The sequence below is a fragment of the Tripterygium wilfordii genome, chromosome 13, assembly GCF_013401445.1.
Source record: "Tripterygium wilfordii isolate XIE 37 chromosome 13, ASM1340144v1, whole genome shotgun sequence".
NCBI classification, from domain to species: domain Eukaryota; kingdom Viridiplantae; phylum Streptophyta; class Magnoliopsida; order Celastrales; family Celastraceae; genus Tripterygium; species Tripterygium wilfordii.
Genome location: NC_052244.1, coordinates 5,379,129 through 5,387,618, shown reverse-complemented (window position 1 = coordinate 5,387,618; position 8,490 = coordinate 5,379,129). Strand labels below are relative to the sequence as shown.

The 8,490-nt window shown below is 38.4% G+C and overlaps 1 pseudogene; it reads left to right on the top strand.

The window, feature by feature from the left end:
• Positions 1–2,423: 2,423 nt before the first annotated feature.
• On the top strand, positions 2,424–8,208 carry LOC120012475 (annotated as a pseudogene).
• The last annotated feature ends 282 nt before the right edge of the window (positions 8,209–8,490 follow it).

Genomic DNA, 8,490 nt, shown 5'->3' with positions numbered 1-8,490 from the left:
AAAGTCCATGGGACTTCCCAAGTAACTTGGGTTTGATAAAAAACCCACGGGGTTCCTCACCGAGGTTTGGACAGAACGACCAAGGCCAACAGTCCAAAAAAGTCCATAGGACGATCCACAGTCTCGCCGAGCCTCAGGAGTCGGTCTAGTGAAAAGTGAAGTCAAAGGCCTGGGCATGTCTTCTAATGGCACCGGAGGAAAATCTGTCAAGAGGAAAAAAGTAAGAATTAGCCTAAAGGCGAATATTAAAGAGTACAACGCTTTATCAAACAGCTGAAGAACATACTATCGTAATTCAAAGTAAAATCATAATCAGGAAGACTGACATTGCCAGACTCAACATCCAGATTATCTAAGTCCAAGATAGAACTCCCCAGTCCAATTGAACCAAGTGACTGGTCTGGTTCGTTTGAGGAGTCTGAGACAATATGGATTAGCCTATCATCAGGATTAAACATTCTAAAAAATTCTATTATTGCCGCGTTAGAAGTCTTTGGAGGACTAGTGGAATCTGACGACACGGTCGGTCTATACCCGAGTACATATGGTGCGGAACGGCCGGATGGGGTAATCCCAGTAGGTCCAAGATGCCTACAAAACTCATCAAAGGCCAAACAGTCTCCCCGACCCCTAATATCTCGAAAGGTAGGGGTGGGACCTGAAATAAAAACCCTTTGTTCGTTTATAAAAAATAATAATAAATAAATAGAGTCATTTACAAAAAATATATACATATAGCTTGAAGTGAGAATTAAGTGACCTGACAAGCCACTGACTCGAGAAATCGTATTTGGACCGCTCTCAACATTAATACCAAATTCCCAGCTGGGTCCTCTAATCAAGAAGAACTCATCCTCACTATGCTTAGCAGTGGAAGGAAGACAGTGGATAAGGTGTTGGTCATTGTCCCTAGGAAAAAGATGAAATTTGTCTTGTCATCCGCTACAGCGTTTTATAATGTATGCTCTTTCAAGATCAGCCGGTCTCACACCAAATCCATAAACTCTATTAAGAATATCCACACCGTTGACGATTCTATAAAAATTGGAATTAAGTTGATGGGGAGCAAGGCCATAAAGGGATAAAGTTTCCCGAAAGAACTCCCAAAGCGAAAATCGAAGGCCGCCTTCGACTACGGCGACTATGGGAAACTTAACCCATCCAGGAGGAGGATTGCCCTCAGGGGCAATTCCGAGTTCACAATCAACAGGAAAACCGTAACTACTTGCCCATCTATGGAGCTCCACTAAGTTTCCAACAAAACTAGTGTATTTACCCATAGGATGCCAAACCTAACAACCAGAAGTTCAAAGCAAATACCAGACAAAATCCACAAAGATGGTGAAATCAGAATCGAACCTCACAATTTAAAGAGATCTCGCGTGAAAATCGGAGCGAGCGAAAGTTTGAATGAAGTCCAGATTAATTAATGGCCACGGTCGGATTGTCTGTGCACGGTTGCACCCACGGGAGGCCGACCTGGCTCGTTCGGGTGCTCGGTCTAGCCGATATAGGTGCTGGCCGAGCTGACTAGTGTGGGTGCATGTTGATCTGGGTTCTGGCCGAGCTGGCTGGTGTGGGTGCAAGCCGATGTGGGTGCTGGCCGAGCTGGCTGATTTGGGTTCAGGCCGAGATGGGTGCTGGCCGATTTGAGTGCTCAAATGGTCTGGGTGCACAGCCGGTCTAGGTGCGTACCCGAGTTGGAGAATTTGGTCGAACTATGTGGCTATGCTGCCGGGTTGGAGTGTTTGGCAGGTCTGGATGCTCGACCGGCCTGACTTTTTGGCCATTCTAGTTGTCCGACCGAGCTGAAGTTATTGATAAAGACAATAGGATTGATAAAGACAAATTGTAAAAGAGTGGGACACACTAGTAAATGAATTTATAGTAAAAAATGGAAGGCATGGTTAATGCCCAGAGGGTAAATCAAACTCACAAGTATGGAAAACACTTATCCCAAGTCAATTGAGAAATTCTCAGCAAAGCCCAGTTCAGATATCTCCGAACAGTCTTTTGGGGGGCAAATGTGAGGAATATTCCGACAGAACACGTGGCATAATTCTATTAATTTTTCTCGGTGATAAATCAGGTTATTATTAACAGGTTTGTAATATCAGGAAATGATTTTTCAATTAAGTTAAACAACTTATTGATTGGAGGACTCCTACAATTTCTCTGATAGAGTTATACACAAAGTGAATCTCTTCCACTATAAAAGGAGGTAAATTGTTACGTATTTTTTCCTTAAGCTCTAATTGTGATTTTATTAGCTGGATTATCTTGGAAGCTAACTTGAGCGTCGGAGTGCCTACGGTCAAACAACGACCGTCGGGCCCACTGACAATCTTTGTTTTCAGGATTCAGGCGACCATATCACAGAGGAGCATTCGTTGAACGTGGTGATCATTTTATTCGCTACAAGAATGATGCATGGAACGAGATACTGGAGAAAGAATACCGTTTCAACCACCACCATCATGGCAAGTTTCAGGTGGTGGTTCACGGATCATGTATGTGTTCATGGAAAGTTTCAAACACAACATGATGTGATGAGATGGAAGCTGAAAGGTAATGGCTAATTGCTTATAAAAAAAGAAAGGTAATGGCTTATTAGGTTTTCCGAAACCCACCACCATACTAATTTCAGGTGATTGCTCGGTTATCCCTAATTTACGATGGAACTACATTTTCTTTGAATCAAGAGTAGACAAGAGTTTTGACTGCTTCTAGTGCCTATTTTTGTGGTCTATTATATTTTTTTTCTTCCTTTTTCTCTTTTGGAAATCTCTCTACTTTCTCTCTAAGATCCCCTTTTCTAAATAGTTTCCTTGTTGTGTCCGAACAGTGTATTGGAAGTCCAATCCGAAGATTAAAAAAAAATTCAAGATCCTCTCTATTGTGGGAGACTCTTGTGTTTATGTATTCTTCTTGTGTATGACCTGTCGCTGTCTTCTTTTGATTTTCTTGGACATGCATTTCTATTTTAATTCTTTTGGTAAGTTGATTTTCTAACATCAACTTTCTCTTAGTGCCACAGACACCATATCTGCTCTCCACATAGTAGGCTACTGATCCTGAATGGTTGCCACCCGTACCTTGAGAGATTTGGTCACCTAATCGAGAGGTTTTTTCAAAAGAGCGAGAGCTTTTGATGGGCTTCCTTGAGAATGGATTAATTGGGCTTCTATTCAAGTCTTGAGCCGTATTAGGGCTCAGGTCTTTTATAGGCAAAGTGCATGGTCTTCGATGAGTTGGGCTCATACGCAGGTTGGACCAAAATGGATTACTACACATACCTACACTGATGCACTAAATTCCATCAAACCCCACAATTAAACAAGTTTAGACAATAATAGTATTAGGATGGGTGATCTTCTGTGAATTCATATTATTAAACCCCTCCCACATTTCTCTCTTTTTTTCTTTCATTCTCATCTTATTCTTCTCCAACTTAAGTTTTGTCCGTTGCTCTCCTCGAACTTACGTGCTTCTATCATTGTATAGTTTGTAAGCGTATAACTTTCGAAAAATACACATGAAATAAAAAACTAAAATGAGAGAACCAAAAAAAAAAAAAACAGACTACATAGCACTTCGACTAAAATACGTGGCCCAAAATGGATCTTTTTTTGAGATACAACCTAAGTAGATATAACGCAATACTACAACACACTATAATGCCTTTGAAGGCGGTGAACCGGTGGTTATCGTGGTCGTCTGACTCACCCCCCTGACCTCACTAGCTAGTTCTCCTACATCAGATAAAAAGACACAATACTGGTGATATTGACCAATTGTTAACTAGTGCTCTTGGACTATTTTATTATTTTGCTTTGTCATCACAGCCGTTGATGACTTTCTTTTACTTTCCTCACAATATATAAATCTCGAAATCTTACTTGAATGACTATTTTTTGGGGTTATGATTGGGAATGCACTTCACACTTGTCCAAGAAATTAGTGGAGCTATCCTTGAACACTCTTTTAAAAATTAAACTAAAAAAATCAGAAACTGTTGCATTTTTATATAATATAAAGAAAATATCAAAACTTATGCACAGATTCTAGGTTCTGGGGTCTGCTGTCAAAAAATTGATTTAACAATTGAACAAAATTAAAAAAATAAATAAATCATGAATGTGTTTTTATTGTGTTTACGAATCCAATTGAGTTTATATTCACCGATTTATAATTTTCATTTTTTTTTTACAACCAATTTGATTTTCATTTGAAACAAAAAATATCATTGAACTTGTAAACACTATCAAATTACATTTCATGATTTTTTTTTAAAAAAAAAAGTTATTTACAACAGACCCCTCACCCCTTTTACATATATTTCAACTTTTTGACGGTTCGTCACATGGAAATGACGAAATGTAACCCAAAAAACATGGTCCAGGATGTTGACTTTAAGGACAAAATCATTGCGTTGTTCTTTAATTACCTTACCTGTCCGTGGTTAAAGTCGCAGTTTAGTGCGTAATTAGTGGGATTCATCTCCCAAAAACACCATATTTAAACTCTGAACATATTTTCTGTTAATCCTTTTTTTTAATAGAGGAAGCGGATGGGGAACGTTCGAACTCGAGACCTCTATGAGATACCATACATATGAGTGTCGTCTAAGTTACTCAAGGTTCTCGTTTTCTGTTAATCCATTTGATTACTCATACTATGACAATATTAGTCTATTTACCTTGTACTGTTCTACACATTGACCGAACGTTTGGTATGTAAGAGGACAAAAAATACACGTATACATAGATAGATAGATATATGTGTCTATGTCGATTATGCAAGTTCTAAATTGCAACTTGGGAGATACAACCATATTGATTCATAATTTTGTACAAAGTAAATTGGTTGGTATACGTATACCCTACGCAACACGCTTCCCTGTGATATCATCGGATATTTATTATTATCTTATATATTCATTTATATTCAAAACCCAAATGTTTTTGGTACAAAAGATTTGATAGTGATGAAAATAGTTAGTTTGTGAGTTATTTGACAATCGTGGATCAAACTTTACATCATCTCATTAACACACTACATTGATGATTAATTGACCGCGTGTTATCCCACATCTACCGATGTGGGATTAATGTCTTATTTATAAGAACAAACACACTCCCTGACCACTAACAAGGTATTTTCTTACACTTGAGTGAGTTGGGCATAGTCCACTTGTTTGGGCCTAAGAAGAAACAAAGTCGTGCGGGCCCGATATATCTACAGGAACCGGATAACCCAAAGCGGACAATATTGTTGGTGTGTATGGGGGTGTGGATTTATAACATAGTATTGGAGCAATTTGGTTGAGTTGGACATGACCTCTACTCCACTTGTTGGGTCTAAGATAACCCAGCCCACAAGTGTGAGGGGGATGTTATCCCACATCGATAAGATGTGGGACTAGTGCCTTATTTATAAGGTTAAGCCCACTCCCTAACCACTAACAAAGCATTTTTTTTAAGTTTGAGTGAGTTGGGTTTAGCCAACTTATTTATTTTTCTAAGTTTGAGTGAGTTGGGTTTAGCTAACTTGTTTGGGCCTAAGGAGAAACAAAGTCGTGTGGGCCCAATGTATCCACAGGAACCGGATAACCCAAAGTAGACCTAAGCCAACAAGTGTGAGAGGAGTGTTATCCCACATCGATAAGATGTGGGACTAATGCCATATTTATAAGGTTAAGCCCACTCCCTAACCACTAACAAGGCATTTTTCTAAGTTTGTGTGAGTTGGGTCTAGCCAACTTGTTTGGGCCTAAGGAAAAACAAAGTCGTGTGGGCCCGCGATTTCTTATGTCAAAATAAATTGACTGCAAATAATTATTTGTAGCTTGGGAACCAAACTAGAGATGGCAATTTGTCCCCGACTCGCAAGGATTTTCCCTGCCCCGAGGCTTGTGAGGGGACGGGGATGGGGACGGGTATGCCTCCCAACCCACCCCGATCCCCCGCACCCCGCTCCGCTATAGATGTTTATATATATATATATAACATAATATAGAAAAATATTTATTTGTTTAAACATTTATTAATTTGATATTATTATTAAAATCAAAGTAACACCTAAACCCCAAGACCCTAAACATAATATTATCATGTTATTAATTAGATTGAATAAATATTGATAAAAACTTACCCTAAACCCTAAGTTAAATATGACTCTCTGGTCTCTATTCCTAAGTCAATTGAATTGATCTTGATAAAAACATAGGACCCCCTAAACCTTAAGTTAAATATGACCATATACTCCTAAATCCTAATATCCAAAAACCCTAAAGGCCCTAAACCCCAAAACCCTAAAGACCCTAGACCCTAAAGGCCCTAAACCCTAAAGCCATAATATGACATTGTACTCATAAATGTTGATAAAATCTTAAAACCCTAAGATTTTATAAAATAAAGTATAAAATTAAATAATTTAAAACTATAGAAATATATAATATAAGATTTAAAATCAATACCCATTAAGTAAAACTAAAATTATTTAATGGTGTTAAAAATAAAATAGGTGGTATTTAAAGATAATATTTTAAATAGCTGACAAGTGTAACATAAAAATAGCTTTGGTTTGTTGATTAGTTCATTACTTTACCATCTAGAAATCTCAAGTTTTTATCAATTTTCAAGAATGTTGAATAGGCACATGTTTATATAATGATTATTATATAAAAAGAAAAACCCATACTATCAACTTATGACCTTTGCTCAACCTATTTATGCTATTTTTGAACCCATTATAGCTTAAGCTTTCGCACTTATGACCTTTGCTCAACCTATTTATGCTATTTTTGAACCCATTATAGCTTAAGCTTTCGCCATACTTAGAGGAGTTTGTAAAGCTGCAGAGATTGTGGTTTCCAAAATATAGAGGTGAAGACAGATTGTCTGTTCTGGTTACAGTCTTGACATCTACAATTCACCATTAGTCTGCGTTTTTACATATCATTGAATCAATCAACGAGCCTATGCCTTCTTTAGGGATGGTGAATTTTCATTATGCGTCATCGAATTGTGATTAAGTTGCACATATTAAATTATAGAAACAATATCTAATTTTATATGTATTTGTATATGTATAAACTGTAGTATAGGGACGAACTTTTTTTCATATGGCAATGGAATTTTGTTTGATACAATGATTGTTCTGTTCAAGAAATATTGCTCTAATACCACTATTAAAATAATAAAACAAACCTATTTACAATGGCAAACATGTTATTTCACAGAAGATAATGAGCACAAATGTAATTTCGATTCAAAACCACGAGCCTACTTAAGCCCTTCCCTAACAGAATAGTCATAAACAACACGATCTTCGAGACAACCACCACGACTAACCCACGCCTTCCACTACTCTTCACCCTTTTGTTACTGCTTAACCTCCACTCAATCGCAGCCGTCGGTTCTGCTGACCCCCACAGAATCAAGCGGCTCAGAGCACATCCGCACGAGCTGCGGCTCTACATTGTACCCTGAGGTCTGCTACACCTCCCTCTCACGCTACGCCAGCTCCGTCCAAACCGACCTGGCCAGGCTCGCCCGTGTCGCCATCGCCGTCAGCCTCTCACGTGCTCGCCGAACGGCCTCCTACGTCTCCAACCTCACTCGCGAAGAGGATTTTGGAACCAACACTCGCGCCGCCTCCGCCCTCCACGACTGCTTCTCGAACCTCGGCGACGCCGTGGACGAGATTCGGGGGTCGTTGAAGCAGATGAAGCAAATCGGGGTGACGGGAGCGTCAGGGTTTATGTTACAGATGAGCAACGTGCAAACGTGGATGAGCGCCGCATTGACGAACGAGGAGACGTGTACGGACGGTTTGAGGATGTTCCAGAAGGAAATAAGACGAAGAAGGAGGTGTGTGACAGAGTGAGTGGAAGAAGTTGACGAGTAATGCACTTGCTTTGGTTAACAATTACGCTACCAAGGGCACGCCGTGAAGTGTCTCTCTGTTCAACAACCGTGATTGTTTATTATCTTTCTTTCTTTAGAAACAAACAAAATTCTCAAGGTTTGCTTTTCTCTAGGTTTTTTTTTTTTAAAAATTGTTGGTTTATTTATTTTACTGTCGATTGGCCAAAAGCATGTATTATAATGGTGTCATTTTGATTTTTTTAGGAGTTAGTGAGCATTCGAGGTCTAAATGAAAAAAAAATTCCAAATTTTTTGTCCAATTTGTATTATAATATATCGTATGAACTCAAAAGATTTCAAGTTCAATTCCAATTAATAACAATATTTTTGTGGCTATGTGTTTGGTTTTGACCAAACTTTTCATATTATTAAATTGAAAATATTCGTGCACACGAACATGACAACCTGAGTCAAGACCCATAAAAGATGTTGAAAGAGTGAACTTTTATGATATTCTTCGTGATTAGAAAAAAGAAGAAAGTAACTGCTTTAAAATTTGATCCTAATTCTTACTGCAATCGAAGAACTTAAAAATTTAATGAAAGAAATTGACTATCTA